Below are 13,995 nucleotides of genomic sequence, written 5' to 3'. Positions count from 1 at the left end.
ACATCCGAATCTGGTCTCACTCCAGCTGACTGCTTGGAGATTGAACGCTTGATCTTATCGAAGCGAGGGTTCTCAGATTCTGTTATCGATACTCTTGTTCAGGCCAGAAAGCCTGTAACTAGAAAGATTTACCACAAAATTTGGAAAAAATATATCTGTTGGTGTGAATCTAAAGGATTCCCTTGGGACAAGGTTAAGATTCCTAAGATTCTATCCTTCCTTCAAGAAGGATTGGAAAAAGGATTATCTGCAAGTTCCCTGAAGGGACAGATTTCTGCCTTGTCTGTGTTACTTCACAAAAAGCTGGCAGCTGTGCCAGATGTTCAAGCCTTTGTTCAGGCTCCGGTTAGAATCAAGCCTGTTTACAAACCTTTAACTCCTCCTTGGAGTCTCAACTTAGTTCTTTCAGTTCTTCAGGGGGTTCCGTTTGAACCCTTACATTCCGTTGATATTAAGTTATTATCTTGGAAAGTTTTGTTTTTGGTTGCAATTTCTTCTGCTAGAAGAGTTTCAGAATTATCTGCTCTGCAGTGTTCTCCTCCTTATCTGGTGTTCCATGCAGATAAGGTGGTTTTACGTACTAAACCTGGTTTTCTTCCAAAAGTTGTTTCTAACAAAAACATTAACCAGGAGATTATCGTACCTTCTCTGTGTCCGAAACCAGTTTCGAAGAAGGAACGTTTGTTGCACAATTTGGATGTTGTTCGCGCTCTAAAATTCTATTTAGATGCTACAAAGGATTTTAGACAAACATCTTCCTTGTTTGTTGTTTATTCCGGTAAAAGGAGAGGTCAAAAAGCAACTTCTACCTCTCTCTCTTTTTGGATTAAAAGCATCATCAGATTGGCTTACGAGACTGCCGGACGGCAGCCTCCCGAAAGAATCACAGCTCATTCCACTAGGGCTGTGGCTTCCACATGGGCCTTCAAGAACGAGGCTTCTGTTGATCAGATATGTAGGGCAGCGACTTGGTCTTCACTGCACACTTTTACCAAATTTTACAAGTTTGATACTTTTGCTTCTTCTGAGGCTATTTTTGGGAGAAAGGTTTTGCAAGCTGTGGTGCCTTCCATCTAGGTGACCTGATTTGCTCCCTCCCATCATCCGTGTCCTAAAGCTTTGGTATTGGTTCCCACAAGTAAGGATGACGCCGTGGACCGGACACACCTATGTTGGAGAAAACAGAATTTATGTTTACCTGATAAATTACTTTCTCCAACGGTGTGTCCGGTCCACGGCCCGCCCTGGTTTTTTAATCAGGTCTGATAATTTATTTTCTTTAACTACAGTCACCACGGTATCATATGGTTTCTCCTATGCAAATATTCCTCCTTAACGTCGGTCGAATGACTGGGGTAGGCGGAGCCTAGGAGGGATCATGTGACCAGCTTTGCTGGGCTCTTTGCCATTTCCTGTTGGGGAAGAGAATATCCCACAAGTAAGGATGACGCCGTGGACCGGACACACCGTTGGAGAAAGTAATTTATCAGGTAAACATAAATTCTGTTTTTATTCTTTTATGATTCAGATACAGGATACATTTTAAACAACTTTCCAATTTACTTCTATTATCGAATTTGCTTTGTTCACTTGGTATCCTTTATTAAAAAAACAGCAATGCACTACTGGCAGCTAGATGAACACATTTATAAGCCAATGACCAGGCCTATATGTGCTGCCACCAATCAGCAGCTAACTCATGAGCCTACCTAGGTATACTTTTCAACAAAGCATGCCTAGAGAACTAAGCAACTTAGAATAGAAGTACATTGGAATGCTGTTAAAAATGCTATCTGACTCACAAAATAAAAAATGTGGGTTTCATGTTCTTTAACCCCTTAAGGACCTGAAATTTCAGAGAAAAACTTGCCCAAAAGACCAGAGACTTTTTAGCATTTTTTACTATCACCCCACTTAAACAGAAATCGAGCCTTGGTTTTTTTTTATATTTATCTATCAAAACTATATATTTTAGTAAACAACCCAAGGTATTCATTTAGACCCATTTTGATATATTTTATGCCACAATTTTGCCTCCATATGTGATCCTATTAAAAAATAACTTTTTCACTAACTTTGAAAATATTTACATACCACTTGATCAATCATAACACAAAATGGATATAAAAAGTTCTCTGGACTCCCCTTTGTTCAGAAACAGCAGACATATGGATTTGCCATTGTTTTTGGCAATTAGAACACCGCTCATTGCAGCTGCACCCCATACTTATGAAATTTCCAGCAGTGAAGGGGTTAATCAGGTAGTTTGAAAGGTTAGTTTTAACTGTAGTGTAGAGATTACCCTCCCACCTGCTTCCTCCCACCCCCTGATCTTTACCTGATCCCTCCCAAACAGCTCTCTTCCCTCCCTCATTCCCACTGGTCAGAGAGTCTGCCAGTATGCAGTTTAGAAATAGTATTTTTGTTTTGTCTTTTTAATTTCTGGAGTGTATGGATCCCCCCCTCACTAGATGCCGCCATCTTAGGTACAAGCAACTGGTTTCCAGTACCTAGTTTGTTGGATGTGTTTTTATGTGTTTTTTTTTTTCTTTAATGTAGCGGCACCCCTCCCCCTGAACAGATTGTCACTGAGATACCTCCCACCCCCTTTTTATTAGTGCAGCGTCCAATCCCTTCCTCTCCCTTCAATTTTTTTTTCTATTAGGTAGGGTCACTCCCACTCTTCTCTTTGCCGCTGGTCCCCTTCCTGCCTTACCTCCCCCACCTCCCGCTGGCACCAACAGAGATCATTACAGACAGTGACACAGACAATCTACTTTCATATGGTAACAGGAGCACGATCAATGCTTCTTTACCTTATGAAGGGATATGCTATCCAAAGTACCCTGTGGCGTAGTAGCTATGTCTTATAGGCTTAAGGGGTTAAACACATAGAATTAAAGGGTCACTAGTATTAATGTTACATGCTCTAACCAAACAGAGCATGCCATTTTTCTACTTAATGACCCTGTAAAGATTTAAGGTACATTTCATACCAAGCAACACAATACAAAGTTGTCTGAGGAAATGTATGTTTTGAGCAGTGATGTATATTTTAATGTTTTTGTGACCCCCCCCCCCCCCCCCCAGAAATTCCCTTTAATTTTGTTGTAAATATTCTCCTTTATGAATTATTTTGGATAAATGAGCTGTTTAACAGTTCTTCTAACCAAGCAACCTTCTCATACATAATACCATTTATGATCATTGACCTGTTTTGCAGAATAATAACTCTGGGCTACAAGAAACCTTTAGAAAGAGAGGATCTTTTTGAGCTGAATGAAACAGACTCATCTTACACTGTATGTCCTATCATTGAAAAGAACTGGAGAAAAGAAATTTTGGAACTTGAAAAGAGGTCCAAGGTAATTTACCTCACTTTTTCTCAGTTTCTAGACAAATTGTCACATTTCATGTTGCTTGTTTTTTATTTTATTGTTTTTGCTCTATTTTTTTTGTAACCAAAGTCTATGTATATTGTGTTATGTTCATGCAACGCTAATAAGGAACAGAAAGAGGAACAATCTATATTAAAGGGACAGTGTACTTTAAAATTGGTTTCCCCTTAATGTGGTTCCAATTACTTTTTATACCAGCTGCAGAGTAATAAATGTATGGGAAATTACTCCTTTAGGTTTATTTTTGAATATAAAATACCTGTGTTTGTTCATTGGAAACACAATAAATTTAAATTATCTGAGCTTGTGGAAATAGTAGACATCCTTATCTCTCGCTATACTCAAATCTTGTTTAGATATCATCTTTTTAGAGAATACAGGAGTATTCATATTCTCAGTATACAGTTATGGCCAAAAATATTGACACCCCTGCATTTCTGTCAGATAATGCACCACTTTGCCCAGAAAATTGTTGCAATTACAAATACTTAGGCATTCTCAAGTTTGTTTCTTTCTGTTTGTATTTGTATGACACAAAAAAGTGGTGGAAAAAAAGCCAACGCTGACACATTCCACGTATAGCTCCAAAAATGGACTGGACAAAATTATTGGCACCCTCAATTTAATATTTGGTAGCACACCCCTTGGAAAAAATAACTGAAATCAATCACTTCCTGTAACCATCAATGAGTTTCTTACACCTCTCTTTCCTGGAAGTTTGGACCGCTCTTCTTTACCCAACTGCTCCAGGTCTCTCAGATTAGAAGGGTTCCTTTTCCCAACTGCTGTTTTGAGATCTCTCCACAGGTGCTCTATGGGATTAAGATCTGGACTCATTGCTGAGCAGTTCAGTACTCTCCTGCGCATTGTGTTAAACCATTTCTGGATGCTTTTTGACATGTGCTTTGGGTCATTGTCCCGCTATAAGATCCATGACCTCTGACGGAGACTAGGCCCTACATTGCACCACAGAATTCTTTGGTAGTCTTCAGATTCCATAATACCATGCACACAGTCAAGACATCCAGTGCCTGAAGCAGCAAAGCAACACCAAAACATCGGTGAACCTCCACCATGTTTGACTGTAGGGACTGTATTATTTTCTTTAAAAGCCTCATTTCTTTTTCTGAAAACAGTAAAATGATGGGCTTTACCAAAAAGCTGTAATTTTGTTTAGTCTGTCCGCAGCACATTCTCCCAAAAGGATTTTAGTTTCCTCAGGTAAGTTAAGGCAAACTCCAATCTGGCTTTTTTATGTTTCTGTGTCAGCAGTGGGGTCCTCCTGGGTCTCCTATCATAGGGTCCCTTTTCATTCAGATAGTGACGTATAGTGCAAGCTGACACATTTGTGCCCTGTGCCTGAAGGTCAGCCTGAATTTGTGTGGAAGCTGATCTAGGTTCTTTATCCACCATTCAAACAATCCTTTGTTGCAATCTTTGAACAATTTGTGTTTTTCGTCAGCGTCTAGGGAGATTAGCTACAGTGCCATGGGCTGTAAACTTCTTGACGATGTTGTGGACACAGGAACATTAAGATCTCTGGGGATGGACTTGTAACCTTGAGATTGTCCATGCTTTTCCACAATTTTTGTTCTCAAATCCTCAGACAATTCTTTGCTGATGTTTCTCTTCTCCCTGCTCAGTGTGGCACACAGAGACACACAACAGAAAGGTTGTCAGTTTTTCACCATTTTAACTGGTTGCCGGTGTGATTTCTATATTGTCAGCACCTGTTAATTGATACAGACGAGTTTAATTACAAATTACAGGAGCATCACAAACTTGGAATGCAATTATTTCTTACAATTTTGAGAAGGTGCCGATAATTTTGTCTAGTCCTTTTTTGGAGTTTTGAGTGGAATGTGTCAGATTTGACTTTTTTTTTTTTCTCTTTACTTTTTTGTGTCATACCATACCAATACAAACAAAATAAATAAACATGAGAATGCCTAAACATTTGTAATTGCAACAATTTGTGTTTCTGGGCGAAATTGTGCATTATCTGACAGAAATGCAGGGGTGCCAATATTTTTGGCGATGACTGTAGGTGGCAGTTTTTTTAAAAGCCAAAGCAGCTATTTCAAATGATAAATAAAGGTAAATGGACTATCTGTAAACATTTGAATACACTCCAGCAGATATAATAGATCATTTGGACTAAACTAAAGGGTGAATTAAATTGCAATTTCCCTTTTTAGAGTTAAACCAGTGGTTGTTCTAAAATAATTCTGAAAAAAAATTAAACTGGGCAGGACAACAGGAAGTTCCCTCTAGGTGTTATGACATTACTAATCCAAAACTGCAGAATAGCATTATTAGTCGCATGTTCTGTACACGCCTGTGTTTGCTTTTCATGATATTTTCATAATATTTTGACCCAGAATAAATAAGATTAACATTGACTGCTAAATCCTTTTGTTCACAATTAAAGCGGAATCATAGGCTAAAGTGTATACTTTCCTTTACAAAAATATTAACGTATTCGAATAAAGGGAAGTGAAACATCAAAGCTGTTCCCTTTACATGTTTAATGAATGAGACATTAAAGTCAAAATTAAATGTTCATGATAGAGCAGGCAGTTTTAGAGTCCAGTTTACTTTTATTATCAATTTGTGCAAATTGTCTTTTTAAATGCACACTTTCTGAAGTATCAGCTCCTACTGAGCATGTGCACAAGTTAACAATGTATACATACACTAGTCTGCAATTGGCTGATGACTGTCGCATGATACCTGGGGCCGGAAAATGCTGAAAAAATACATTTGTCGGAAAAAAAACGTACAGTTTTTTTGAAATTTAAAGTGTTATTACATTTGCCTTTTTTATTACGCACTTGTTAATTCTGTAATTCTACTTTATTTAATAGTCCTTTAAAGGGACATAAAACCCCAAAAAAGTTCTTTCCTGATTCAGATAAATCATGCATTGGCAAACCACTTTCAAAGTTACTTCTATTATCTAATTTGCTTCATTCTCTTGGTATCCCTTGTTTAAAAGCATAATTATGCAGGCCTAAGAGCAGCACTGCACTACTAGGAGGTAGCTGCTAATTGAAGGCTGCAGTTTTAAACCTCTTGTCATAGGCTCACCCAATGTGTTGGATATCTCAAAAAAGGATGCCAAGAGAATAAACCACATTTGATAATAGAAGTAAATTTGAAAGTTGTTTAAAATTGTATGCTGTGTCTCTATAATAAAATAATAATTTTGGATTTTATGTCCCTTTTTAAGGATAATAGAAATTCAATGCAGTGTCCATTCATTATTTATTTTGTTTTTTGCCCCTGTAAATGACCTCAGCATATGGTGCTTTTTCCCTTTAGAGAGGTTGTAGTGCCTACTAACTATACTGGAGTTTCTGACCACTGTGTACAACTCCACGTGTTCAAGTCTAATGATAATTGTGTGTTATGTGACTAGAAAGACACATGTGATGTTAACTAAATGATTTGTTTTGTATTTACCTAGGGTTCGCGTGTAAAAAGGGTTTCTTTGGTTCGTGCGTTATGGAACACATTCAAATATTCACTCATCCAAGCTGCATTTATGAAAATTGTTGCAGACATATTGGCATTTACAAGTCCACAAATTTTAAAGTAAGTGACGCCACTTCTCCTGTAAATGTAAAATTAAGAAACCTGTGAAAGGTTGTCAGGAATACATTTCACGCTGGAAAAAACAGAAAAGTCTGGTATGAGAGACGACTGTCAGGTTGATACGGAGAAACAAAGTGGTTTAAAAGTATATGTAAAGTTTTTTTTCCCCCCCAAATATTCCAAAAGCACAGGTACATCAACAAATGAATTGAGGTGTCTGTTCCAAAAGGTACCTACTATAGATAAACCCTAATGAATTCCAGAATCATCCAAAATAGTTTCCATACACACAATATTAATAATGCAGTTGGTCACACAGCTTATCTAAAAGAAATATCTTAATATATACACATTTTGTGTGATTTTTAGTTTTTCTTTCTGTCTTATGTGCATTTGCATTTTTGTCTCACTACTATCTATATGAACTGATAACCACATTACTGGCCAGTAATCTAGATTCAATAAAACTCACTGCTCTGGTGAGTATAACCTCACTACAGGCAACTTTTGGAATTTATAAAGTGGTGAAACCTCACAGCAGCTGCAGGTTGTTAGCTAAGGGCCCAATTATCAAAAATTTGTTTTTTTGTTTTGTTTTTTTTTACATTATATTGCAATGTAGGTGTCTCTTTTTCTTTTTTTTGTTTAAATATTTTTTATTGAGTTTTTCATGTCAAAACATCATAATACAAATAAACTTCAAACAAGAAGCAATATAAGTTCAGTGTAAAACAAAAACAAAAGAAAAGGAGTCACATTCATTATAGACCTATCGGGATTTTACTCCGAATAGTATTATTTTCGTATCCAACAAAGTATCTTATTCCATACAGGTAGAAACAATTCTCACACAATACTTCCTCTAACTCTGGACTTTTATATGTCGGTCCTTCCTATCCTTCTAGACCTTTCAATATGCATAATATAAGGTTCCCACATTTCAATGAACCGGTCTTTAGTGTTTAAGAGTTCTGCTGTGGCACTTGACATATTGTAGTGGTATTCTATTCTCTTTTCAATATACTCAAATGAAGGGGTAGCCGTCTTCCAATACTTAGCTATACACATGCGTGTGATATTACAAATCATATTAACTAATTTAGAATGCCTCTTTAAATGTCCTTCTAGTGGGAAATGTAAAAGGGCTTGCTCTGGGGAAAGGGCTATATCTGCTTCTAATAACATGCTTAAGTAATTTGAGATGTAATCCCATATCCGCTTGACTCCCCCACAGTGCCACCACATATGCAGATATGTCCCCACTTCGTTACATCCTCTGTAGCATTGATGATGCGCATGCTCTTCATCTTTAACCCCTCTAGTGGGGTAGATGTACCACCTATGTATTACTTTGAGGTAATTTTCTTTTAAATTAGCATTAGGGGAGAATTTAAGACCTCTCTGAATATTTTCTGTCCATGTTTCTACTGACCAAGATCTGTCTAAATCCCTTTCCCATTTTATCATGCTACAGTTTTTTTTATCTTTTTCTTTGACATTAAAAATTGGGTATAATATAGTAACTATGCCCCTCTTGTAGTCTTTAGATAGGCACAATGACTCATATGCGGTGTTATGCTCCCTCTTTGTGTTTCCTAGTATCTCTTGTACCCTTGATTTGAGTTGCAGGTATTGAAACCATAGATTTCTATCAGGTTCCCCTAGCCCTTCATACTGCTGAAAAGTTATTATCTTACCATTTACAAGTGTGTCTGCAATACGGTATAGACCTTTATTTTCCCATTTTCCCTGCAATTGTGAACTTATTATTGACTTGATGGGTATTAAGGGTGTAGCTTGAGATCGATTATTAATGATTGTATGAGTTCTGGTCAATTTGTCCCATAAAGTTATAGTGTGATGTATTGCTACATATTGTCTTAAAGATTGGGGTCTATCTTGTTTGTCTGCCCATAGTAGTCTGTCTAGTCTGCCTACCTCCATGATATCAGTTTCTAGTTGAACCCATTGTGGGGTCTTTGTCGTTTTATGCCATTGGATGGTTTGGGCCATTCTAGCTGCATAATAATAAGCTCTTAGGTCTGGAAGCCCCACTCCTCCCCCTGATTTATGTCTGGTCAGAGTGTTCTTATTAATTCTTGCCCTTTTCCCCTGCCATATAAATTTGAGGATTTCTGTCTGCGTCGTTAGTAACTCTGATATCGGCACGTTTATTGGGAGAGAGCGAAATAAATAGAGGATTTTAGGTAGTATCGTCATTTTGATGGACATAATCCTTCCATATAATGACAGTTTATGTTTAGCCCACTTGGTCAATAATGTCTTAACCTGATTAAATATAACTTTATAATTTTCTCTGTATAGATTGTGCATATTTCTTGTAAGGTAAATACCTAAATATTTGATGGACGTTTTTGCCCAGGAGAAGGCAAAGTTGATCTCCAGAAGTTTTTTCGTGTGATTAGGTAGGTGGATATCTAGGGCCTCACATTTACTCTCGTTCACCTTGTACCCTGATAGTAGGCCAAATTTACCTATCTCGGAGTATATTACTGGAAGGGAAAGCAATGGTTTAGTGACTGCGAGGATGACATCATCCGCAAATAGCGATATTTTATATTCATTTCCACCTAGCTTAATTCCTGATATGTTGGGGTTGTCCCTAATTCTCTGGGCTAATGGTTCAATACATAATGCGAATAATAATGGAGACAGTGGGCAGCCCTGTCTAGTCCCATTTCTGATTGCTATTTGCTTCGATTGATACCCCGACAGTCTTATAAACGCATCTGGGGTAGAATACAACTTTTTTAACCCAGTGTAAAATGAACCCCTTATCCCTACCTTATTGAGGACTGCTAGCATATACTCCCAATTGATTCTGTCGAATGCCTTCTCCGCATCCAGGGAGAGGAACAGAGAAGGCATTCCTTTATTTGATGCCAGATTTATCAGGTCTATAATCTTTCTTACATTATCTGGAGCCTCTCTCTGAGCTATAAATCCAACCTGGTCAGTATTTATTAAATTTTTGATGGGGATAGCCAAACGGTTTGACAAAATTTTGGTGAATAGCTTAAGGTCCTGATTTATCAGCGAAATTGGCCTATAGTTTTGACAATATTGTTTACATTTCCCCGGTTTAGGAATTACTGTCACCCTCGCAGTCAACAAATCCTGTGGTATATCTATGCCTTGCATAATATTGTTAAAAATAGTTACTAGATGTGGTATCACAGAATTTTGAAGGTCCTTATAGAAGGAGCCTGGGAACCCGTCCGGGCCTGGGGCTTTATTTCTCTTTAATCCTTTAATAGCTAGGTGTACCTCCTGTGATGTGACAGGCGCATTGAGCAAATCAAGATCTTCTTGGGATATTTTTTTTAATGTGCTATTCTCCAGGAAATTATCTAATTCTTTTCGTTTATCTATGCCTAGCTTGGGTTGTGGCAAATTATAAAGTAAACTGTAATAATTGGCAAATTCATTAGCTATCTGTCGAGGGTCATTGGTCACTGATCCATCTGCTAGCTGTATTTGTGGAATGGTGGAGGCTCTGGTCATATCTTTTAATTTATTTGCTAATAATTTGTCAGGCTTATTTCCGTATGTATAGTATCTCGTATCAATTGCTTTGAATGAGGTAATCGCCTCTTTGTCAAGTAGCAGATTGAGTTCCTCACTCTTCTTTTTTAATGCTTTAGATGGGCCTCCCTTGGGATTTCTCAGTACCTGTTCTCGAATTGTGGAGATCTCCTTCCTCAATTGTTCTATTGTGTAATTATATTGTTTTTTAACTTTGGAAGATTCAGCTATAATCAGGCCCCTAATGGAGGCCTTCAGAGCACTCCATATTACATTTGGGTTGGATGTAGAGCCCCCATTTATTTTCATGAATTCGTTGATATGTTGCTCAATTTGGTGTTTAAAAACTTCATTTTGGAATACTTTGGGATGCAAGGTCCAGGACCTCACTCTACCTGGGTTTAACACTCCTTCTAAATCTATTCTCATCATGTCATGATCTGACCATACGCAACTACTAATAGTAGCCTGTGTAACTAGGGGTAATATGATTTGACTTATTAATATTAAGTCAATTCTAGAGCGTGTGCCATGTACCGACGAGTAATAGGTGTACTCTTGGGCTCCTCTATTTACTGCTCTCCAGCTGTCTAATAAATTGTGGTCTAGTAGTAAATCCCTTAAAATTTGCTGATCTGGGGTCTGTCGTCTGTGCTTTTGAGAGTCCGTCGATGTCCTGTCTAATTTATCATCTAGAGTCATATTAAAGTCGCCCCCCATGATTATTTTATATCTCTTCCAGGATAACAATAGCTTGCTTACTTTGGTAAAAAATGGCCCTTGGTGATCATTAGGGGCATAAATGTTCACTAACAGGATTGGTGTATTGTGTATCAAACCCCGCACTATGAGGTATCTCCCTTCCCTATCAGAGATTATTTCCTCCTCTTTAAAATTAAGGGAGGCATGTAAGAGTATGGAAACACCACATTTCTTCTTGTTATTGATAGCATGATATTTAGTGGGGAAGAGTTTATCCCAGTACTTAGGTGTCGTGGTGGAGGTAAAGTGAGTTTCCTGTATCATTACTATGTTAGCTTTTTGGGCCTTATACTCTAGAATGGCTTTCTTCCTCTTTATATTGGAATTAAGGCCTCTGGCATTATGTGAAATTACTCTAATCTGCATTTTTGATTTTTATTTCTAAGCTTAATGGTATTTGGGAAGCGTGTATACCTATAGTCTAATCGGACTGAAGTTGTGGAATCTTTGCATGATGTGAGGATACCTTCATATTTGGAGTCTATTAATAAACCTATTTTTCGTGACTGTAGTAACTTAACTTTTAAAACCAAACAATAAAGCATATAACAATTAAATATAACATTCAAACAGGGTGCCTTAAACTGCACCTGGGTAATTTTTGACCTTTTGGTCAGTGTTCAACTCTGGAGTAATCTTCTTATACATTTCTTACTTTCTATCATCTGATATTATATTGAGGGAGAAAATATATAGCAGCAAACGGGAAAACAATAGTAGATATAGACAAATAATAAATAAAGAAAAAACAATGGTTAGAGACTATACAGTTTATCATTACAACTCATAAACCCATGTCTCTTTCACATATACCTTACATTCAGTCCAGCAGTGGGAGGTAAAGTTCTTATTATTCTGATCCTTATCACCTTGGCTTGGAAGGATACCTTCCTCATGGAACAGGAGGATTCTCTTCGTTGTTGGAGTTCTGATCTTCGTTGGAGGATGTAGCTGGTTTTGATTTTTTTGCATTACTTTTTTTAGCGACTACAGACCACTCTCTCTGAGGTATTCTTCTCACTTTCTGCTGTGTGGCCTGCTTCATAGGTTCTTCCATCATTATTTCCAACTTGTTCAAAATTATCTGTCCTTCTTCCAGAGATGAGCAAGAATATAGGGTATTCTGGTGGGTGAAGATCAGCTTAAAGGGAAAGTTCCACCGGTACCTTAATTTCTCTCTGTTAAGCGCCTCCACAATCGGCTTCATTTCACGCCTCTTTCTCAATGTTATGGGGGATAAGTCAGTATAGATTTGGATGTTGTGACCTTCATATGTGATCGTTTTAGCTTGTCTTGCCGCTTGTAAGATCATTTCCTTGACATGAAAGTAATGTAGCTTAATTATAATGTCTCTGGCTTTGGATTGGGAGGGTTTGGTGAGGGCTCTGTGGATTCTATCAAATAGTAACATGTTGATTTCTGTATCTGGAATAAGTTGGTGAAATATCTCCGTGACATCCGCTTGGAGATTTTTGTAATCTTCTGGGAGATTCCTGATTCTCAAATTTGATCTTCTAGATCTGTTCTCTAGGTCTTCCACCTGTTCTTCAAGTTTTTTAATATATATATAGCATGATCTAGCAGGGTGTGTTGAATTTGGGGGATTTCTTCCGTGATATCATCAATCTTGTTCTCTAGCTCTGTTGTCCTTCCTCCAATTTCTCTTATGTCCTTCTTGAGGTCATATATTGCTGTTTTCAATTCTTCATGGAAGAAGGCTTTAATCTGAGTTAACAGTTCGTTGTTTGGGATATCCTTTCCCACTTGGTTATCTTCCTCTGTTAGTTCTGCCTCAGGGGGTAGCTTTGTTGGAGAAGCTGCTTTATCTATGAGTTTAAGTTTAAGTTGCGACTTGGATAAGCAGTCCTTTACTGTTTGATTCCTGCTCTTCATCTTGAAAAGTGTCCCCCTTCAGCAGATATGTTACAAAATTCGTCAGAGAAGCAGATGAATTGAAAATGTTACACCTGTATTCTCCTTTGTTCACCTTGCCTCCCTTTCCTCTTTCAACAGCTTTATAAAAACATTAGTTTGCTGCTAGTTGGCATTATGTCAGCTTGTATCCTCAATGTCTCTTTAAGATCACTCCAGGTTGAATTTTAATATGTTTAGCCAAACATTGCACGCTTTAAATATCTCTCCAGAGTGTTGTTAATATTTCTTAGTGTCTCAGGGTCTGCCGTTCTAATGTCTACGTGACAGTGTTAACCACAGAAAGTCTCGCTAGAAGTGTCCCAATCTCGCCTTGTTGAGGTGCAGAATTAGGCTAGTGAGAGGTGAGATGTTATCTGCTGTGGCTTTATTAGAACTACTTAGGTTGAGAACCCTGAATCTGATGCTAGTGACTTCTCATGCTCTCTGCCTATTCAGGCATACAGTCAGTTAGTCTGCAGCTTTTAATTGCTTTCTGCTTTATAATCCTCCCCCAGTGTCTCTCCCCTGCATTGCAAGGATGCTAAGGTTATAATACAAACTCACTATCTAGGCAAGGATTAATGATAAAATTGTATAGTGAGTAGATGTATATTACAATCCCAATAATGCTAGTGCATCCAAGATGGCGACTTTTCCCGCCACTCACCCTTATGTTGCTGATCCCTGTAGCAGATTTCAAAGCATATATGTAGTTTCCAGATGATGTTGTCACCTTCTTTTTTGCCTGATCTCCTCAGCCCTCACCTCCAGGCAAGGA

General features: G+C 37.8%; 1 pseudogene; it reads left to right on the top strand.

The window, feature by feature from the left end:
* LOC128652993 (multidrug resistance-associated protein 1-like) overlaps nucleotides 1-13,995 on the top strand; it is a 286,157-nt pseudogene that overhangs the window by 20,943 nt on the left and 251,219 nt on the right.

This window comes from Bombina bombina, chromosome 3 (assembly GCF_027579735.1).
Source record: "Bombina bombina isolate aBomBom1 chromosome 3, aBomBom1.pri, whole genome shotgun sequence".
NCBI classification, from domain to species: domain Eukaryota; kingdom Metazoa; phylum Chordata; class Amphibia; order Anura; family Bombinatoridae; genus Bombina; species Bombina bombina.
This window is presented reverse-complemented; position numbering and strand designations above follow the sequence as displayed.